The following is a 19,387-nucleotide window of genomic DNA, read 5'->3' on the forward strand; positions in this document are numbered from 1 at the left end:
GCAAGGAAGGGAAGGAAAGAAGAGGGAGAGACTGAGGGAGGAGGGAGGAAGGAAGCAGAGGGGCTAGATTAGGAGACAGTAAGCACATTTTGTTGTTGTAAATGAGTTAAAATACTTAGAATTAAGCTAATTATATTCAACTTAAAGTTGCCCTAATTCTCCCAAAAGAGAATGAGATGCATTTCAGAACTTACACAGTAGTAAGCTTGAAATTGATCCCCAGCCATTTTCTAAAATGATTTGCTAAACGGACAGTAAATAGGTAGGCTCTCAGAAAACAGCATAGTGAACACTAAGAGCTGGCATGATTCACTAAGAAAGTTACATAAATTAGCCTTCATTTTATTTTTTTATTAGGTGACTGGATTGTACGTTTATAGGGGGGACCATATTGGAAGCTCAATGTACTGCATCTTAATTGCAAAAGATATTGGATACGGCCTCATGACATCCTTGACTGTACAGTTACGTGGACTCACAGCCGCTTGACACTTATATCGGAAAAGTGTTTATTAATAGGATTTTATTAACCAAAAAGATAGTTTCTAATATCTTGTTCAAGTCCTTAGTCCACAGCTCAGTCTTATTGTGTTTTAAAAGGATAACTTGGCTAAAGATAGAAGGGATATCTTAAAGCTTAGGAGAAGTAGCAACAAACAAGAGTCGAAATTATCTTAATAGATTAAAATGCCAATCTTAATAATAAATCAAAATTTAAAAAGATAAAGATTAAATCTTGCTTGTCAGTTTAATAATCAATTGCACAGGTGTATTGCTTGTATAAAAAGCTCTGGTAATTTTAGTTAACTGGAGATGAAGGATGAGCTAACCGATTCACAGGGGTCCAAGTTGTCCATGGATAGAATTCAAGGGTCCACGGATTTGAAGGGGGAAAAAAATACATTGTTATTTTCACTAATCTCTGGCTGAAATTTAGCATTTCCATCCTTATGAATGAAGGCAAAATATCACAGTAGTATTAGCAGTACCTGTACCTTTGTCAACAATTTAATCACAGATATTTTCCTATTACATTACCATTTTTGCACATATCTCAGATGGTGTTTATGCTTTACTACTTGAAAAGTAAGACATTTAATGGAGCCACCACTAGATCCTGTTAATAATACGTTAATAAAGGGACGTATACATACACGTGTATAATACTAAACCACAAATTCCTTTCCAATACTTTGATAACTCCATTTTAATATAATTTGTTGATCTGTAATTCCATGCATTTTATTTTATACACTTAAAAACATTATTCTGAGAAGTTGACATTTTTAAATACTGTAGTACAAAAATAGGAATTCCTTCAATAAAATTTAGACATATTGCTTTAAAAAGTAGGCTGCATTTATAGAAATACATGGCACGGTACTGTTTCATGGGAAGTCTGCTGGTCAGCTCACATGTGCACAGATCAAAGTTGGATCTGCATTTCAATACTGGAGTATGTTCACGGGGTGGAGAGAAGCCATGACCAGGGAGATGAAAGTCTAGAAATTATATACTGAGGAACATAATTCCTCTGGAAGCAAATGCTAATAAGTGTAAGACACTAAGAGGAACTGTGATGCGGGCAAAAAGACATGTGTTTTGATTTAGACAGAGCTGCAAGTACCTCCCACCTTCACCACTTACCGCCATGTTATCTTAGGTGGTTATTCAACATTCTGATTCTCAATTTTGCTGTTTGTATCTTAAAGATAATACATACAGTACAGAGTTGTGATGAGGATTAGGAAACAAATGCATCAAAGACTCTGACAATGTTTGACACATAACAGATGCCCAAAAGTTGCATCATGGTTCGCATGGCCTTGGAAGGGATTGAAAATGCTCAATTTCATATGTCCAGGTGTCTTCTACTCCAGCAGCGGTTGGGGGTAGTTTGGATGGGCCCTCCTACCCTCAGGACTATTACATAGAAGCTGAACTGCTGTGTTTTATCTTGCTGCAGGGGACAGGGAAGGACAAATGACGTAAGTCAGATTTTAGTTCACTATCTTGAAGAACTGCCTAGCAATCAAAGCTGTCCAGTAACGGCCTTCGCTGCTTCATAAACTATTTGGAATCTTTCTTCTCCATGTGCTCATGCGGAGACTAGATCCCATGCACTCTACATGTGGTCAGAGAAGAGCTGGCTGTGATGGGGCGGCTGCCCACCAGGCCTCACAGATTACCCCTAACTGTGCAGCTCAGAGTTTCTGTAGCTTCATGAACAAGGGCTAAACACAAATCATGCATCAGCCTGTCAGATTCCACAAATGTTTTCCCTCCCCTTCTGAGGACCATAGTCATCATTTAAATAAACAGATGATTAACTTGAGACTAGAACTCTCCACCTCTGGTAAAAGGGACACAATATTGGTCAGGGAATATTTATATTTCAAAGAAATACAGTGACAGTAATAGCTTCAGGATTCCAAAATGAAGTAAAGTTCAATTTTGTAGTAATTAATGACCATGTAAAATGGCTGAAATGATAATAAAAATGCACATGAATATGCTATAATCGAGGGAATGCTTACACAGGCTCCTGTTTTCTCAGGAGAATTCTGGTCCTAAAGTCATTTCCAAACAACACCAAAAAGGCCCGTCAATGGACAAGCCCATCTCTATATGCGGCTGGGCAGCAGGTCAGGAAATTCTACTCTGAATACCAGCAAAAGAATCATAAACGTTTTCTTGCCAGACGTACTTCCCAGATGTAAGGACACAATGATTTAGCAAGTAAGGATAAATAGAGAGAAACAAGAAAGTTGGACAGAAATAAATGAGTTATTCCGTTGTTTTAATAAATTCTCAAACACCCAAGAGATATTTATCATGTGTTGTACAGCTAACGTTTCGAACATTCTTTTTCTCATTTTTCCTTAGCATATTCTCTCTCTCTTTTTTCTCTGGCCATTTCCTCTCCCAAAAGGGGCCCCTTGAATTGCTTACAAACTCGGTTTTCTCATGTTTCTACATTTAAAATGTCCTCCCCTCCTGCCACTCCATCTCTGTTCTGCAAAATCTATCCAAAAATAGAAATAACCTTTTCCAAAGAAAAGTACATCCTGATAAGGTAACAGTTGACGAGTCACTCACATTTCCAAATAAGCTAACCCTAATAAAAAGAAGCCTGAGCAAAAGGTCACACCATTTAAAACTATTAGATGCACATAAACGATTACCATTATTCGGTATTTATCCAAATATAGGAAAAAAACTATAGAAAAGAGGTTTCGGCATACATGTCAGTATCTAAAGATTTTCCACATAAATTGTTTGCACATTAAATTCTGGCCTAATTCACAGTCATGTAACATTTTACTTCCGTCCTCTTTACACAGACAATAGTTATTTAAATCCTTCCTGTAAAGGTGGCACAATATATAGTATGTTGTAACTTAAAAATCTGAATACACAACATGATTAAGTGTTGTGATATCACTGCAAAGGTTCTAAGATGAAAAGTCATTCTCAACACAACACTCCCTTGGGATTTCCCATTCGTGGCTGAAAGTCCCCTAAGGGGGGACGCCCCTGCTCGGAAGTGCCCATCCAGGAACTCGGCCTTTCCACACCCCAACAGTGAGCCTCTGCTGAAGAGCGAACTCATAGCAGCCACGTTCCCAGAGAATGTACAAAGTCGATCCCAACTTATTAAGATCCAGTGAGAAGTGTAACTGCTGAAGCGATCAGCTCATTCTCTGTAGTTTTATGGGGATTCAAACTAAGATGCCTTGGTGAGCAGTGAATCAGAAAGAGAGAAAAAGAGGGCTTTAAAGATGAAGAGGACGTCTGATTGTTGAGCCTGAGGCGTCTGGACCACTGAGTCTGGACAGTCTAATTTCTCAGACCAGGTAACTTCCCCCCGAGAGTGCTAGAGTGGTTACTGCCAGTGATGGACTTATTCTACTTCCTTATAGCTGAACAATATTGCAATTATACACTTTTCCTTAGATACATAAATACTTTCAAAATATATAGTCAAATACTGATGATCTGTGTACAATTTTTACTTTTTAAGTGATTTTGTATTTCTTTGCTCTGATCCACTAATTTGCTGATATTAGCGTTTTGCTCTAAGGGGTGAAGGTGGTGGACATTTCTCTTTAAAACACAAAAGTAAAAAATGTACACTTGTTGGTAACATGAAATGTGGCCAAGAAGATCATTATATAATCACATCAAAGGCGATGCGTTTAGAAGCTACAACCTACGTAGAGTGAGACTGACTCCTGGACCCACCATATGCCACTTGTGCGCGCATTGGTCAAATTATTTAATCTCTCAGATCCTCAGTTTGATTATCTACAAAGTGAGAATAACATGAATATTTGTGAAGATCAAATTGATGAGTGATGTGTAGGGAGTCTGATGCACTAAGGGCCATGGTACATTCCTCACTTGATTTCTTTTCCTCATTACCCACTCTCCTCCAAAAACAATGAAACTTGTATCATTTCCCATTGTATTTCCAACAAGTTAAGTGAATTTATGTGGGACTCATGTATGTTCCCCTGATTTGCACGTCCAGTCCTTCCTTTCCAGTCACCCGTGGGGATGAGTGAGTGTCTTGATAAGCAACAGCAAAGTCACCTTCAGGATTGGCATCTCCTCCCACACGCATTCTCCCTTCACAGTGTTGCTTTCTCAATCTGTCCTATGTCCGTTTACACTAGTGACACATTGCTTAGAGTCATTGCTTCCCATGTGTCTGCTGCCCTAATATTTCACCTTCTTGAGAGTAAAGGTTTTGCTTCCTAGTTTTTTTAAACTGGCCCCCTCAGTCACCTAAACCCCCACCCTTCCCTCTAGCTAATGCTTCAGTGGCATTAATTTTGTGTTGACTGCCTGGCTAATGAGAAATTATTTTAGCTCTACAGAAGGAGGAAGTCTATGAAGGAGCTGTTAGATATATCAAAGCAGCAGGAAAAAAGAGGAGAATCAATGAAGGTGAGGAAATTGCTTGTTCTTCCCCTCCTCAAACAGGCAAATGATTTATTTGCTTCAATTTCACAAGGATTACAGGTCCCTTCCCTATGGCTACTTTCTACAAATAGTGGTAGCAAAGAAAAGCCAGAAATGCAAATATTGAAGCAGACATAACAGAAACATTTGGGAAAAAAGGCTACAATGAATCAATAGGTAATTAGAGTTACAAAGAAATTAAAGAATATAAATGCAAACATTTTTCTCGAGAGTATCTTATGTCATCACATCTTAGAATATTTGCCATAAAAAGCTATATTTTCAAAAGATGAGTGTCTATCATGGCACATATAATTGAGTACATGTAGATTAGAAATACTGATAATTAAACCCATACACAATTTCTGAGTAAATTCTCTGTGAACAGAAATAAAAATGAATAACTTCATAATGGATAAAAGACAAAGTTCTGCATTGATTAAAATGGGATTCAAGGAGAAAAAAACAAGGAATTCAATAGGCAGTTATTGTCTCTCTTTTTCTGTCCCATAAAGATCCTTGAAGAACTTTTCCCTCCTTTCAATTCCCAAGGGAGAGACATTAATTCCAGGAATGTGCTTCTACTGGGATGGGAAACTGCACATTAGTTACAAGAGAATTACACCTAGAAACAAGTGTTCGAATTATGGACAAATTTGGAGGGAAATTAGTAAAGAGGATTCAAATTAGTGCAAAATCAAATCACAACAGACAAATGGGAAAACAAATCTCATCTGGATGTATGACAGTCAGATTTTTACCAAATAATAAAAGTGGGAAAATACCTTCAAGATTTAAATTTCCTCATTTAAATGCAGCCCTATTAAAACTTGGTAATTCTAAGTGAATATCATACCTTTCACATTGTACAACCAATATAAGATGTTGATTAACGTGACCTGATGGATGAGAAAAAATTTTTCCTTTAAAAATATTTCAGAATGATCACAAAAGCAGCTTCTTCCAAGTTACACATTGAAATTATTTGAAAATGTTCTATTCTGATAAGAAAAAAACATTTTTTTTTTTACAATACTTTCCAAAAAGCATCTTGGCAAACATTTCTTATTAACATCAAAGTGGGTTTATGTTGATGTTTTGAAACTTTTAAAGGATTTCATGACACTCGGAGATAATTCTTGACACTTGAGAGTCACAAAGCACAGGCAGTAAATCGCTTATCTGACAGAAGACGATAACACTCTTCAGCCGAGGGAACTCTAAAGTGGAAGGACTAAAGGAAATGCTTCTGCAGGAGAAACTCTAACACATGTAACATATGCAAGAAGTGATGCAGAGGAAGTCCTTGAACTTGGAAAAATGCGTCTCGTTAAATTTTCAGAGCTCTTAGAAAAATGGGTTAGTTTTACTCAAAACTTAAAGAAAGAAGGACAGGTGGATAGGAAAGAATGGCAGCAAGCTATGAGAGCTTGCAAATAAGGTTTATGAGGATAAGGCAGCTTAGAGTGATCTGTGACTTGAGGTAACTCCAGGATTAAGGTACATGTACGTTTGCCATAAGTGAGGAAAATGTAGTCAGAAGTTCTGGAAAAAATAATCAATGCCAAAGTAAGTGTGTCTTTGTGCACGCATGTGGGTGTTTCGTATGTTTGAATGACTGGAGTCATCTATCTTGATGAATCCAGTTGAATTATTATCCTTTTCTCCATGAACTAGATACAAGACTTAAAATATGAATGAGACTGGTTGAGACCAGTCACGGGGATAAAAGACAACAGACTCATGCTCCTATTTAGGATAAGAATAGGAAAGAAAGTTAACAGAAACTAAAGAACTAAGGAAGCAAATTATATACATATATATATAAAAATATAAAAAGCACTTTGTAGTCTCCAGGACTATTATGGCTATTAAATAATTTCCAGAATTCTTAATTCTGAATAAGGGGTTTGGTAGAGGAGGAAGGGGAGGAAAGGAGTGGGAAGAGACAGATGGAGATGGAAACAAGAAGAGAAAGCTAATGGAGAAAGATTGTTCACTATTGCATATCTATTTGTTCTTTTAATCTCTCATTTTACACCTGGTCTATGACAGTTCCATTGATTTGTCACAGGTTAAATTTATCGAAAACTTCTAAAGAGACTTTGTAGTTGGAAACAACTAGCATCTATTGCGATCCTTTTTAGTACCAAATTCTCTGCCAAAGACTTTACATAAATTATCACATTAAAACTCACAATCGCCTAGAACGTAGGTATTACTATTATCAACTTTTTAAAAGATAAGGGCACTGTTGTATTGTCATGTGCCCCAAGTTGCACATGGAGGGGCTGGGATTCGAACTGGTGTCCTCTAGACCTTCAAGTCCAGACTATTGAGGACAATGTTGGCGTGCTGTCATTGCATCATTACACCAGCAATTACAGTAACTCTTTGCATTAAACAAATATTTCTCATGAAAGTTACTTACTTCTCACCATTCTCCCAATTTCCTCAAGGACTTTTCTTCTTGAATGTTCCCCATCACTTCAAATTAACTTATCCAGGACTAAATATGCATCTTGTTCCAAACTCAGCTCACCTGAGTTGAGGGTAGTTGCTGGAAACATTTTTCCATATTCCTCGTATAGTATTTCTCACCAAATCTGTCCCCATATCAGGTCAACCTTTAACACAGATGTTTCCATCCGGCATGCACTGGCCTACGCTCCAGGAAGATTTCAGATGTGTTCAAAATATTGATCTTTCCAGGCTTTTGGGCTGGCACACCACGGCTCAAGCAAGAGCAGCCCCCTCACCTGTACACACAATGGGCTATAATATTTTTTTTTCTGAGTGAACTGTGATCTTAAGTTTGGGAAGCACTGTTCTAACCAAGACTATGCATCAGACTGGCTTACTTAAAATATCACTTTCACAATTTCTTTTTCTTGAACCTGAACCCCACACATCTCCGTTAAAAAACCTATTTGTATAGTAGGGATTTTCAAACTTTTTAGGTGGTAGAAGCTGTTTTTTAATGTACTCAGAATAGCTAGCTTCATCAATGTGACATGGAAATATGATCACTTTTCAAAAACATTTTCAAGTACTTTCTCAAACTACCACATTCTTACTAGTAGAAAGTCCAGCATCTCTTTCCAACTACACCTTTTCTCTGAATGCCAGATCTTACTCAGTCCAAATTGGCTTCACTTTTTTCCCCAGATCTTCAATGCAGGGAGAAATGAATCAGAAAGCAGACTGATTTTGCTAGTGCTTTCTGCTACTATATATACTATACTGTATACTATATACTATATATATATACACTATACTGTATACTATATACTATATATATATACTATACTGTATACTATATACTATATATATATACTATACTGTATACTATATACTATATATATACTATACTGTATACTATATACTATATATATATACTATACTGTATACTATATACTATATATATATACTATACTGTATACTATATACTATATATATATACTATACTGTATACTATATACTATATATATACTATACTGTATACTATATACTATATATATATATACTATACTCTATACTATATACTATATATATATACTATACTGTATACTATATACTATATATATATACTATACTGTATACTATATACTATATATATATACCATACTGTATACTATATACTATATATATATATACTATACTGTATACTATATACTATATATATATACTATACTGTATACTATATACTATATATATATACTATACTGTATACTATAGTGTGTTGATGGCAGAGACTAGCTCCAATGCTCTCATAAGCCTGGGGTTGCCACAGTGGTTACAGGCCCTACATGGGCCACAGTAGTGAGTTCTACCAGGACATCAAACATGTCAGGCATCTAGGTTCACACTCCCTTGTTCAGCCGTTGGTACCCAAATTGCAATACCACGCCAATGTGGCTGGCTACTAAGGACACTCTAGCCTTGCTTGTTTTTATGTAGCTCCCAAAACTGCTGTTCAATCCCTCCTTTCCTTCGGAGAACCCTGGTATTCTCTTCTGCCTCAGGACCTTGGTAGTTGTCACTGTGGCCCACTCACAAAAGTTTCTGACTTCGTATGTGTATGGTCAGTTCCATGTTGGAGTAACTATAGGTCAAGATCATATCCAGACGTGGTTTTTAATCTGCAGATTCTTATCCTTAATTTACCAGCATCTGCACTGATATTGACATGTACTCTGAGATCCTCTGAAACAAAGGTAAAATCCAACATCCTGAGTAGGAATTTTGCTGGTGGGCTGCATCTTCTGGTAGAGAAATCTTAAAGGAAAGTAATTCAATTTGGTGTATGAGTGTGGTTTTGTTTTGTCAGCCCTACTAGTTTCCAAATTAGGACTTTAAATCAAACTTAGATTACAGGCTGAAGGCAAAAAGTGCTTCCCTTCGTCTCGTGCATCTTTGCTTTCTGACGGATTGGTTCTGGCCCGAGTTTACCTTTCTTGATGAAAACATTGAGAAACAATCAAAACAAGCTAACATTTTGAATTTTCTCCACCATTCCTCCAATGACTATACCTTGTGTGAGCATGTGGTCTCCAAGATGTAGCAGGCAAAAACTTGACCAAATGTTTGCAACCACATATCATGGTCACCAGTTTTCCAACCCTCAAAATCTGAGTACTTAATATCTATGTAACACATCCCACAAATAATAATGGCTTAACAAGATAGTTTATTTCTCTTGCATGTTAAAGACATTCAAAAGGAGAGTATCCAAGGCAGGTATGGTAGCGTTATGGTTCAGTGAAGTACCCAGCCACGTTTAGCTATCACTTTGCCGTCTTCAGCATATGACTTATGTTCTCAAGACCGTCATCTGGAAATTAAACTGAATTTGTAAATTAAACTGAATTTATCTATCTATCTATATACGTCTCCACATGTAAATATATATCCTCACAGATACATACGTATAATTGACATGGAGCCCCTATCTATGATGAAATAAGCCCCTACTAGGATGAAAAATCAATCACAGGGAATGTTTGCCATAATTTGTTATACAGAATAATAGTTTCTTATTTAGACAATATTTAACACTCTTAAAACTAATGGCAAAAAAAATTATATCACTGAAATGAATCTTTGGCCAAAATCTAAACTGAATCAAATTTGTAAGTTTGCAAAAAAAATTGAGTTACTTTCCCCATACCTATAAACTTCTTGAATTCAGTTAGCACTAGACATAACATATTACAAGAAAGACAGTTTGTTTTGCTGTTTATAGCCTGAAAAGTACTGGATATCTCCCAGGAAATTCCAGTCTTAGGAGGATTCCAACAAACTGCAGAGCCGAGCGGTTCAGATTGAAGCACAGATTGGAATCAGAATGTGGACAGTATTCCAAGTCCAACGTGTCTGATTTTTGAGATTCAGCCTTATTCCTGCAGGCGCCTACAGTGAGATATTTATGAAGAAAATCTGGAGAAAAAATAGAGTCAATATGTCAATATATAACCTTCATTACTGGCCTAATGAAAATTGAAATTTATCGCTTTCATATAATTCATTATTTATTCTGAGATAGATGGTAGCTGCACATAGTTTTTTAAATTTCATTTTATGCTGACCTATAATATACAAAGCTGTGAAAAAGCTTAAAATCTTGAATGACAAATGTCATGAGATCACGTTTGTGTGATCTTCCATAAAATAAGTTGTTCTCATATATGTTTAAAATATGCTTTTGGTATCTATTCATGTGTTATTTAGCAAAATTTTCACTACAATGTATATTAAATGCATTTACTTCATAAAGGTACTTATGACTTTAAAAAGCAGGTAGTATACATTGAGCCATAAATTAGTGGGTTATTTCTGTAATAAGAAGTTGAATGTTCATATAAAGTAGCCTTCTTCCTTTTTACTCTAATTTCCTTATCTATTAAAATATGCTGCACATGGAAGGTATTCAATAAATGAGGTTAAGTAATAGGTAGGTCAGTGGTAATATTACAATTACCTTTGTCCAAGGAGATGCATTAAAAAGCAATGTAGGTCAGTCCTGCAGAGCCTGAGGAACCGGTTCTAAGCCCGGAAACGGGTCCTTTAGATTCTCCTGAAGATCACTTATTCCCCACATGACATTTTAACTCACTGGAGTCACTAACAGACATAAAGATGACAAATGATTCAATCAGCATTGTTGCACTTCAATCACTGAGTAGAGCCAAGTTCCTTTAAGATTTCCAGACGTCACAAAGCTCCAAGTACTCTGTAATTAGAAAAGCCTGTTAACAAGAAAGAGTTACCGACAACCCCGTTTCACTTTTTGATATCCATTGATTTTTTGTTTTCAGAGGAGGGGTTTATTAGATTTATTGATTTCATTTGACAATTTATATACACAATCCTATGGAATCTGTGCCAGCATGAGAAAAGTGGACTTAGGACCATTGATAACTATTTCATTAATTCTCCGGTACATAATATTTGTACTCTCTTTAATAGTCTTTTTTAACCCAGAAAGACATATTTTCCCTGTTTTCAGTATCTGACAGATATGTTTCCAATTTCACTATTCCACTAACAGAGAGAAAATGGACAGAGAAAAAAGTGGACAGAAAGAAAAAAAATCATATATGATTACCTGGTAATCATATATATATATGTATTAATTTTTTCTTATTTAACATACAAATTTAAACAATTATCCTGCATGTAGAGATTAGGAGAGCTGGATTTTCATCCTAGCTCTGTCCTTACTTTCTGGGTGACCTTGAATAAGGCAGTTACTTTCCTGAGCAATAACTTTCTTGTTCTTAAAAGGGAATGGTGGTGCTCACATTTCCTTTTCCACAGCATTGTCATAAGAATCACATAAAACAATTTACATCAAATGCTTTTAAAGTATAAATAATTTGATAGTAAAATGTTAGCTTTCTTAAAAACCAGCCCAAAATATATGTAATGCGCATCAAAGAGAAACTAGACTTCATTATTGGTATTTCAAAATGATTATTTGCTTTATAAACAAATTTGCCACAGGATTACTATTTTCATTTAAGGGAAGTATGAAAGAGGAGAAAGAGAAAGAGAAAATGTTGGATATATTTGGGGATAAATTGTTACTCAACTTCTTGGTTCCTGGCATAAAGTGCTTAGAAGTCTTTTTTTTCAATTATTCAGATTATATTAGGAAGTAGATCTCAATTTACTACTAGCGTGAATTTTACACCACTGTATTCCACCAAGAAGGAATCTGAGTGCCTTCTCAGTGTGATTATCACATCCTAAGCATTGGTCTATTCTAGAGGTCAACATTTGCACAGTGGTCCGTGTGAATGGTGACTCACGGAGTTGTGCCCCCTCCAGCCTGCACAGCCATACAAGACAGCGCTGCTCAAGAAACAATGAGCCTGTTTCCAGTCCATTGGGACCGAGGAAATGATTTGGGGACAAACTATCAAGGCTCTCAGAATACATGTGAAAGTACAAATTCTGAATCTAAGAGGGCAGAATGTTTCCTTACTTAAAACTTCCTAACACACCTCTAAATAGAAGACCACTAATTTCATTTTTGTAGAACTTATCAGGAGCACAGTTATGACATAAAGCAAAGGTTACAATTGTTTCTATCACCTCTCTACTTCAGAGATCTAATAACTGGTATTTTCTAAATCAGAATCTCAATTTTTGGATGCATTTCACATTCCCATCATTCTAAACTCTCTGTAAAATTAAGAATGTGCGTGCATCAGCCATCTACTTTGAATATTTAAGAAGCTGGTAGCTCTGGGGCAGATGGGAATATGAATGAGTTCTGCGTTTTCAATGTGGCTTGTGTATATGTTTTAGGATCACAGACCCCCTCAGAGGGGCCTCATGCAGATTTTTCTTTCTTTGAGGTATTTGTCTCCTTTGGTATAATTTGTTGCTGACCAGAATGAAAAGACAAGAAAACAGTCCCTTCCGATGGTATGGTTTCATTGGCTAATTATTTTGCAAACTAAAATGAAATCCATACTAAATTCAGAATTTAGAGTTTTCTAATAGCTTATAAATGATTTAATTTTTTGTGTGTGATTCCACTGGATTTCACCTTTCATTCCCCTTCAGCAAATCGCTGAGAAGGAAAGTCTTCTCTGCGGCCCCGAGCTGGGGCTCTGGGCTGGTGCCACACGCTGCTGCCTGGGAGCAAGTGAAGAGAGCAAGCCGGTGGGACATGTTGACGTTGCTTACACAGGATGCTCATGTGTGCAGTGCTGCTTTCTACCCCAGCCTGCACGCACACATTCACACATACACACTCCTAAGCAGGTCACTGAAGATTGCACTTGTTCTTTTGGAAATAATTCTTAGGAATAAATGAGCAAAAGACATGGCTTGTCAACCCTATTCTCTCCCGTTTTCCTCTTCCTTCCCTCCTTCCTTCCTTTCTTCCTTCTCTCCCTCCTTCCTTCCATTCTTTTTTTCTTTTTTAAAGATTGGCATCTGAACTAACATCTGTTTTTCAATCTTTTTTTTTTTCTTTTTTTCCTTCTCCTCCCGTAAGCTCCCCAGTACATAGTTGTATATGAGATGCCCCCTCAGCATGGCCTAATGAGCAGTGCCATGTCCATGCCCAGGATCTGAACCAGTGAAACCCTGGGCCACCGAAGCAGACCACGTGAACTTAACCACTCAGCCACGGGGCCGGCCCCTCATTCTTTCTTTCTTCCTTTTTTCTTTCTTTCTAATTTCTTTTTTTGCTGGAGAGGTTTCTGAAGTTCAACAGCGATTTCTTTAATTAAGAGGAAATAAAAAACATGAGAGAACAAGAAGGAATAGTAAACAGTTCCCTCCACTGCCTCAGGGGTTGGTTACAAAATAAACATTTCCTAGACTGGCCCACATCTCCTATAATGAGAAACTCTGGCTGGTGAGACTGTGACTGCAGCCCCCCTTTAAAGGCATTCACTTGGAAAAATTAAGTGACCCACTTGTGTTGACTAAAGAGCATCGCAGAGGTTTTTCACAACCACCTACAGAATTTCTTGACAGGCTGCCTTGTGCCTATGCTGCCTTTCCTGAAGATCTCTCTGCTGCGTTTTGTTTTAATGTTTCCGCCTTCTCACTGGTGATTCAAAGTTTAAGGTGTTCCTGTTAAGCCTCCAAATAAAATAAAAACCCTTAACCCAAGAGAAAGAGAGAGGAGAAGGGTGTTCAGTTTGAGTTTTGGTGGGCCATACAGAGGCGGGAAAGTAGTGCTACATTTTTTCCTTCTCCAAACCAGAACATTCTGATAAAAGGAGATTGCTCACATTTGTAAAATTTGCCTTGAGCTTCTTGGAGGAAAGATATTACATAAAATATAAAAGTAAGTAATGATCTAAATGCATAAGAATAAAAGAAGCACATTCTAGTAACAACCAAAGATGTTAACATCGGTCAAGAAATGCAGGGAGAAGTCGCACTAGGATACTTTGTGCAATCCAGAGGTATGTCGTGTATCACAAAGTACCATGGCCTGTCAAAATTGGGTCACTACCTCTCACATAATAAACACACACGAACTGTTAACGAACAGGAAACGCTATTTCTAATAAATCATGTGCAGATAGAAATAAGAGACTGACCCAGCCAAAGTCACTGGAAACACAACTGAATTCTAGCTCAGTGTTTCCAAGCAAGAAAAACTCAAAAGGTTTATCTTTCATAACAGTAAAGATGAAAAGAGACAAATATCTAAACCATCCGTTTACTTGCCTTTCGAGCTACAATTAGGGGCTATTAATTTACGAAGGTGTTTCTTCCCTTGTCAGCAAGCACAGCAGTAAATACCGAAACACGTAATTCACTTCCAGTTCTCGTCGTTCTCTACATCTATTTTTTTTGACCCTAACACAAAAGGCATGTTTCTTTCTACTACATTAAATCATTGATTTCTGCTCTCTGTTTTGACCACTCTATTCAGAACCCAAAAAAATACACTCAAATAAATTTGCTTCTCCAAAATGTGAAATCGTGTGCACTTTCAAATGTCACTTTAAAAAAGAAATTATTAGCTAAACATCTCGGGAGTGAACTGGGAACGAGGAAACACAGAGCGTCTTAGTTTACTCCAGGCCTGGATGGGTCTCACTGGTACCCACTGACATCTGCTTGCTATTGCTTCCTGTTTTCTTCAGCTTTAATATTTCCCATTTCTGTTCCAACAATCCAAATCCAATACAGATTTCACAACTCTGCATTTGTGCCACCCTTTTTACTCTTTAGAAATTTCCTTGAAAATAACAGCTTTAAATTCTGTCCCTTCTCTGAATCCTTTCTGCAGCTAGATTTCGGACTGCCCTACTTACGACTCGATTATTTTGTATTATGTATGTTAGGCTTGTCATTCATCCATTCATTTTGCAAGCATTTATTGAGTGCCTACTATGGGCCAGGTATAGTTCTAGCCTCTGGCATACAGAAGTCAATGTAACAGACAAAAAGCCCTGCTCTAATTGGAGTTTATGTTTTTCTTTTTAATTTCATTGAGGTCACATTGATTTATAACATTATATAAATTTCAAGTGTACATCATTGTATTTTGACTTGTGTATAGACTGCATCATGTTCACCACCAAAAGTCTGGTTGCCATCCATCACCATACATATGTGCCCTTTTACCCCTTTTGTCCTACCCCCATCCTCTTCCCCTCTGGTGGGGAACCACCAATCTATTCTCTGCATCTATGTGGTGTTTATCTTCCACGTATGAGTGAGGTCATATGATAATTGTCTTTCTCTGTCTGACTTATTTTGCTTAGCATGATACCCTAGAGATTCATACACGTTGTCACAAATGGCCAGATTTCATCTTTTTTATGGCTGAGAAGTATTCCATTGTGTGCATATATATATATATACCACATCTTCTTTATCCATTCATCCGTTGATGGGCACTTAGGTTGCTATCAAGTCTTAGCTATTGTGAATAATGCTTTGATGAACATAGGGAATGTAAGTTGGTACAGCCACTATAAAACAGTATGGCAATTTCTCAAAAAGTTAAAAATAGAGCTACCATATGATCCAACTATCCCACTTCTGGGTATTTATCCAAAAGAACATGCAGCTTACATTTTATTGGGAGTTGTATATAATAAAAAAATATAAACAAGTTAAATATAAAGTGTCAGGTAGTGATAGTGCTAAAAAAGAAAAGCTAAAGCAGAGCAAAGAGATTAGAAATCTCATAATAATGATATATGTGGGGGTAAGTGGTATACAGAGAGTTCTTATTTACCTCGTTTTGCTGAAGACAGCTGAAAACTTCCTTACAAAGCGGCATAAGAAAAGGCTCTTGCAAATCACTATGCATAGTTCCTAACACACTGATGGACATAACACAGGTAACAATAAATCCTCAGTAATTAATTCTTTTAGTTCTTCGCCATTGTTTTGCTTTATAATTATAAATAAGGAATCTTCCTCTCTGATTGTGATTCTCTAATGAATAAGAAACTAAAAGATCTTAACACTATGCCAAAACAAAAAAAAACAAAAAAAAACAGTGATACTGTTTTGGAGTCTAAAGTCTGGAATTTTGAATTCACCTCTAATACCCATTTACTTTGAGAACTTGGCCAAATCAGCTTTTCTCAGTATCTCTTTTATCATTCGTGAAACAGTAATAATTATTCCTGCTTCACAGAATAAGGAGCAATGAGGTCATATACTTGACAATATTTGTAAGCTGTTCTACAACTGGAGGTTATTACTACTATCTAATGAGAAGTGTGAAGGAAAAGAGAATTCCAAGATGCCCAGTCATGAGAGAGGTGCAGGTAAAAGGAATCTAGGCTGCAAAGAGCTGAGTTCAGAACTAGAGCATTGAGACCATGCTCACCACATTTTGCAAGGCTGTATTTTGAAACTTGCCCAAAGGCTTCAATCAATAAAAGCCAAAGTGGCCACTGGCTATAAGGAATTAATCTCCAGAAGCTGTACAGGATGTGCCCTTGCAGTTTATCCTTAAATGGGGAAAAGCAATCACACACAGAGAGTGTCACACAAAAAACACCAAGTCAATCAGCCCTGAAATCGTTACCAGGAACTTGAGGCAAGCAGCATACTGTTGTTTCAATAACCAACTGAACACAAGCTTCACTCAGCCCTCCTCCTAGAGATTTTATGGCTTATAGTTAACTCTGCTGGGTAAAGGTCCTGATACTCCCCTGCTCATGGTCCCTGACGCCATTATGAAATTGCTCCACACCGCCATTCTCAAGACTGCAGTAACCACACTTTATATTCTACTTCAACGTTTGAGAAACAATATGTCTCCAAAACTGTGGAAAAAGATCCAAGCATCCCTTGCCATTCATGAGCTGTCTGTACATTCTAGTGGCTTTTTGTTTTATGTCTAACAAAAGCATATAACAATGTAAAGATGGGGTATGGGACATCAAAAGTATACTTGAGTCACTCAACCATTTGTGAAAAGAACCAAAGTTGAATTATTTGGATTCTATTCAGAGACATAGAGAGAGATAAATATTTGAAGCTAAGTATATGGATCAAAGAGTCTTTAAAGGGAACAGGAAAAGTCTTGTGTTTGCAATGAGGTCCAAAGGAAGACTCTGTCTGCATCTTTCCTCACGGCATCAGGACAGCACACGAGAGCACCGTCCAGGTAGCCCAGCTGTGGAGTTAGTGGTGGCACTGTCATCATAAATCCTTTGACATGCTCAGCGATAACTATTCTGAACTGGATATTTTTCCAAGGCAATCTCTTTCCAAGCCCAAACTGTGCTTCAGTGGACCATTGGAATACTGAGTGTTCAATTAACCTCACAGTTGCCACAGGGATACGTATTCCAGATGTTGAGATGCAGAGGCTAAACTAAGTTTTATTTGCATTACAAACAGACACCTTTCTCCTTAAATCAGAAAGACTCCTGGGCCTGCAGGAAGTGACACACAACCTCGGAGGTGTTTACTATCCACAGTCTGTAACAGCATCTCACTCCAGGCACAGTTGTAATGGCAGAGACCTTCTTGGACATGTGTTCCCAACCGTAAGTAATCTCCATAAACTCAGCCATAAATCTAGCTACAGCTAAACGTGAGAGTTTCTGTTTTGTTATTATATATCTTAATCCTCCGTGTGGAACATCATTCATCCCACAAGAAAAAGGAGAAGAAAGGTGCTGGACAATAAAATCAGCAATGTTGTCTCCCCTAATCATGAAATCATCAAGAATGAGTTCCCCTGAAAGTAAGTACAACCAGAATGTGAAGCAGAGTCTCTCAAAGCCGTTCGTAAAGCTGGAATCTGTTCAGGCTGCCTCTGTTTACAAGTCAGGTCTTCGCTGGAGAAAAGGTTGTGAATGCAGAGAAATGTGTATCCTTGAGTGTGACTGTTAGTGGCCTGCAGGCAAGGAACGTGAAGAGATGATAAAAGTTCATATGAACATTTTTAATACCACTATCTGAAAGTGGTTTTTCTTTTTCCCCTCTGTAAAACTGTGTAGATAGATGCCAGGCTCATAACCTATTTTTCTTACCCAGTGATAGGCTACAAAGTCATTATAATAACAACAAATTATAATCCTCAGAGACCTTGACTTTTACGATGGCTGCTTAAGTCAAGAAACCATAGAAACAAAATGTTGAGCTGACAGGAGTAGTTGATTTCATCTTTGGGCCTAGCCTCAGTACAAGTTAATACAGGCTGAATCAAAATAAGACGTACAGGGAGCTCCAGATAGACGTGAAGGATGGAACATGTATTGTTTACCATGTTTTCCACCCAACATCACAACATAAGAAGAAAAATAGCACATACTCAAGAAGCAAACAAAAAAGAGAGAGGAGACAACAGCAGAAAATTTTTTTAAAAAAGAAGGAAACCAGAAAGGAAGAATAAATAATAACTGACATAGCAGGAAACCCAACCCATTTTAAAGGAATCCTGGAAGTGAACCAAACCACAGTGGGGGTCTGGAGAGCCTGAGAACATGGACCACCAAGTGCCCATGAAAGTGAAGTCCACAGCTGAAAGTCTGTAGGGACTAGCTAAAAGTTTGTTTAAGAGACCCATAGAAACCTGAAACCTAGCACCTGAGAGATAGCTTTTCCCCACTCTGAGAAGACTAAAATTTTACTTTGCAGGGATGTTAATTAACAGAAGCCCTGCATGCAAGAAAACTAAGCTCAGATGAGGGCTGAGATTCAATTCTTAAAAGAGGAGGATTGAGTGAAAGTCTATATTCTGAACACTACCCCAGCCCCCTTGCAGGACAGAGTTCTAAAAATAACGGCACTCAGGCTTATATCTGCCAAGTAAAAGATGGGAGAACTACTCGGGAGGAAAAACGCTGCCATTTGGTGACCGCCAATGAAGAATTTCAACCCGGACACCCTGTTAGGAAACCTAGCATTTAACAAGTGCTACCCATGAATAAAGAGCCTCCAGTCAGCTTGTTAGTGC

This window comes from Equus przewalskii, chromosome 32 (genome assembly GCF_037783145.1).
Source record: "Equus przewalskii isolate Varuska chromosome 32, EquPr2, whole genome shotgun sequence".
NCBI classification, from domain to species: Eukaryota; Metazoa; Chordata; class Mammalia; order Perissodactyla; family Equidae; genus Equus; species Equus przewalskii.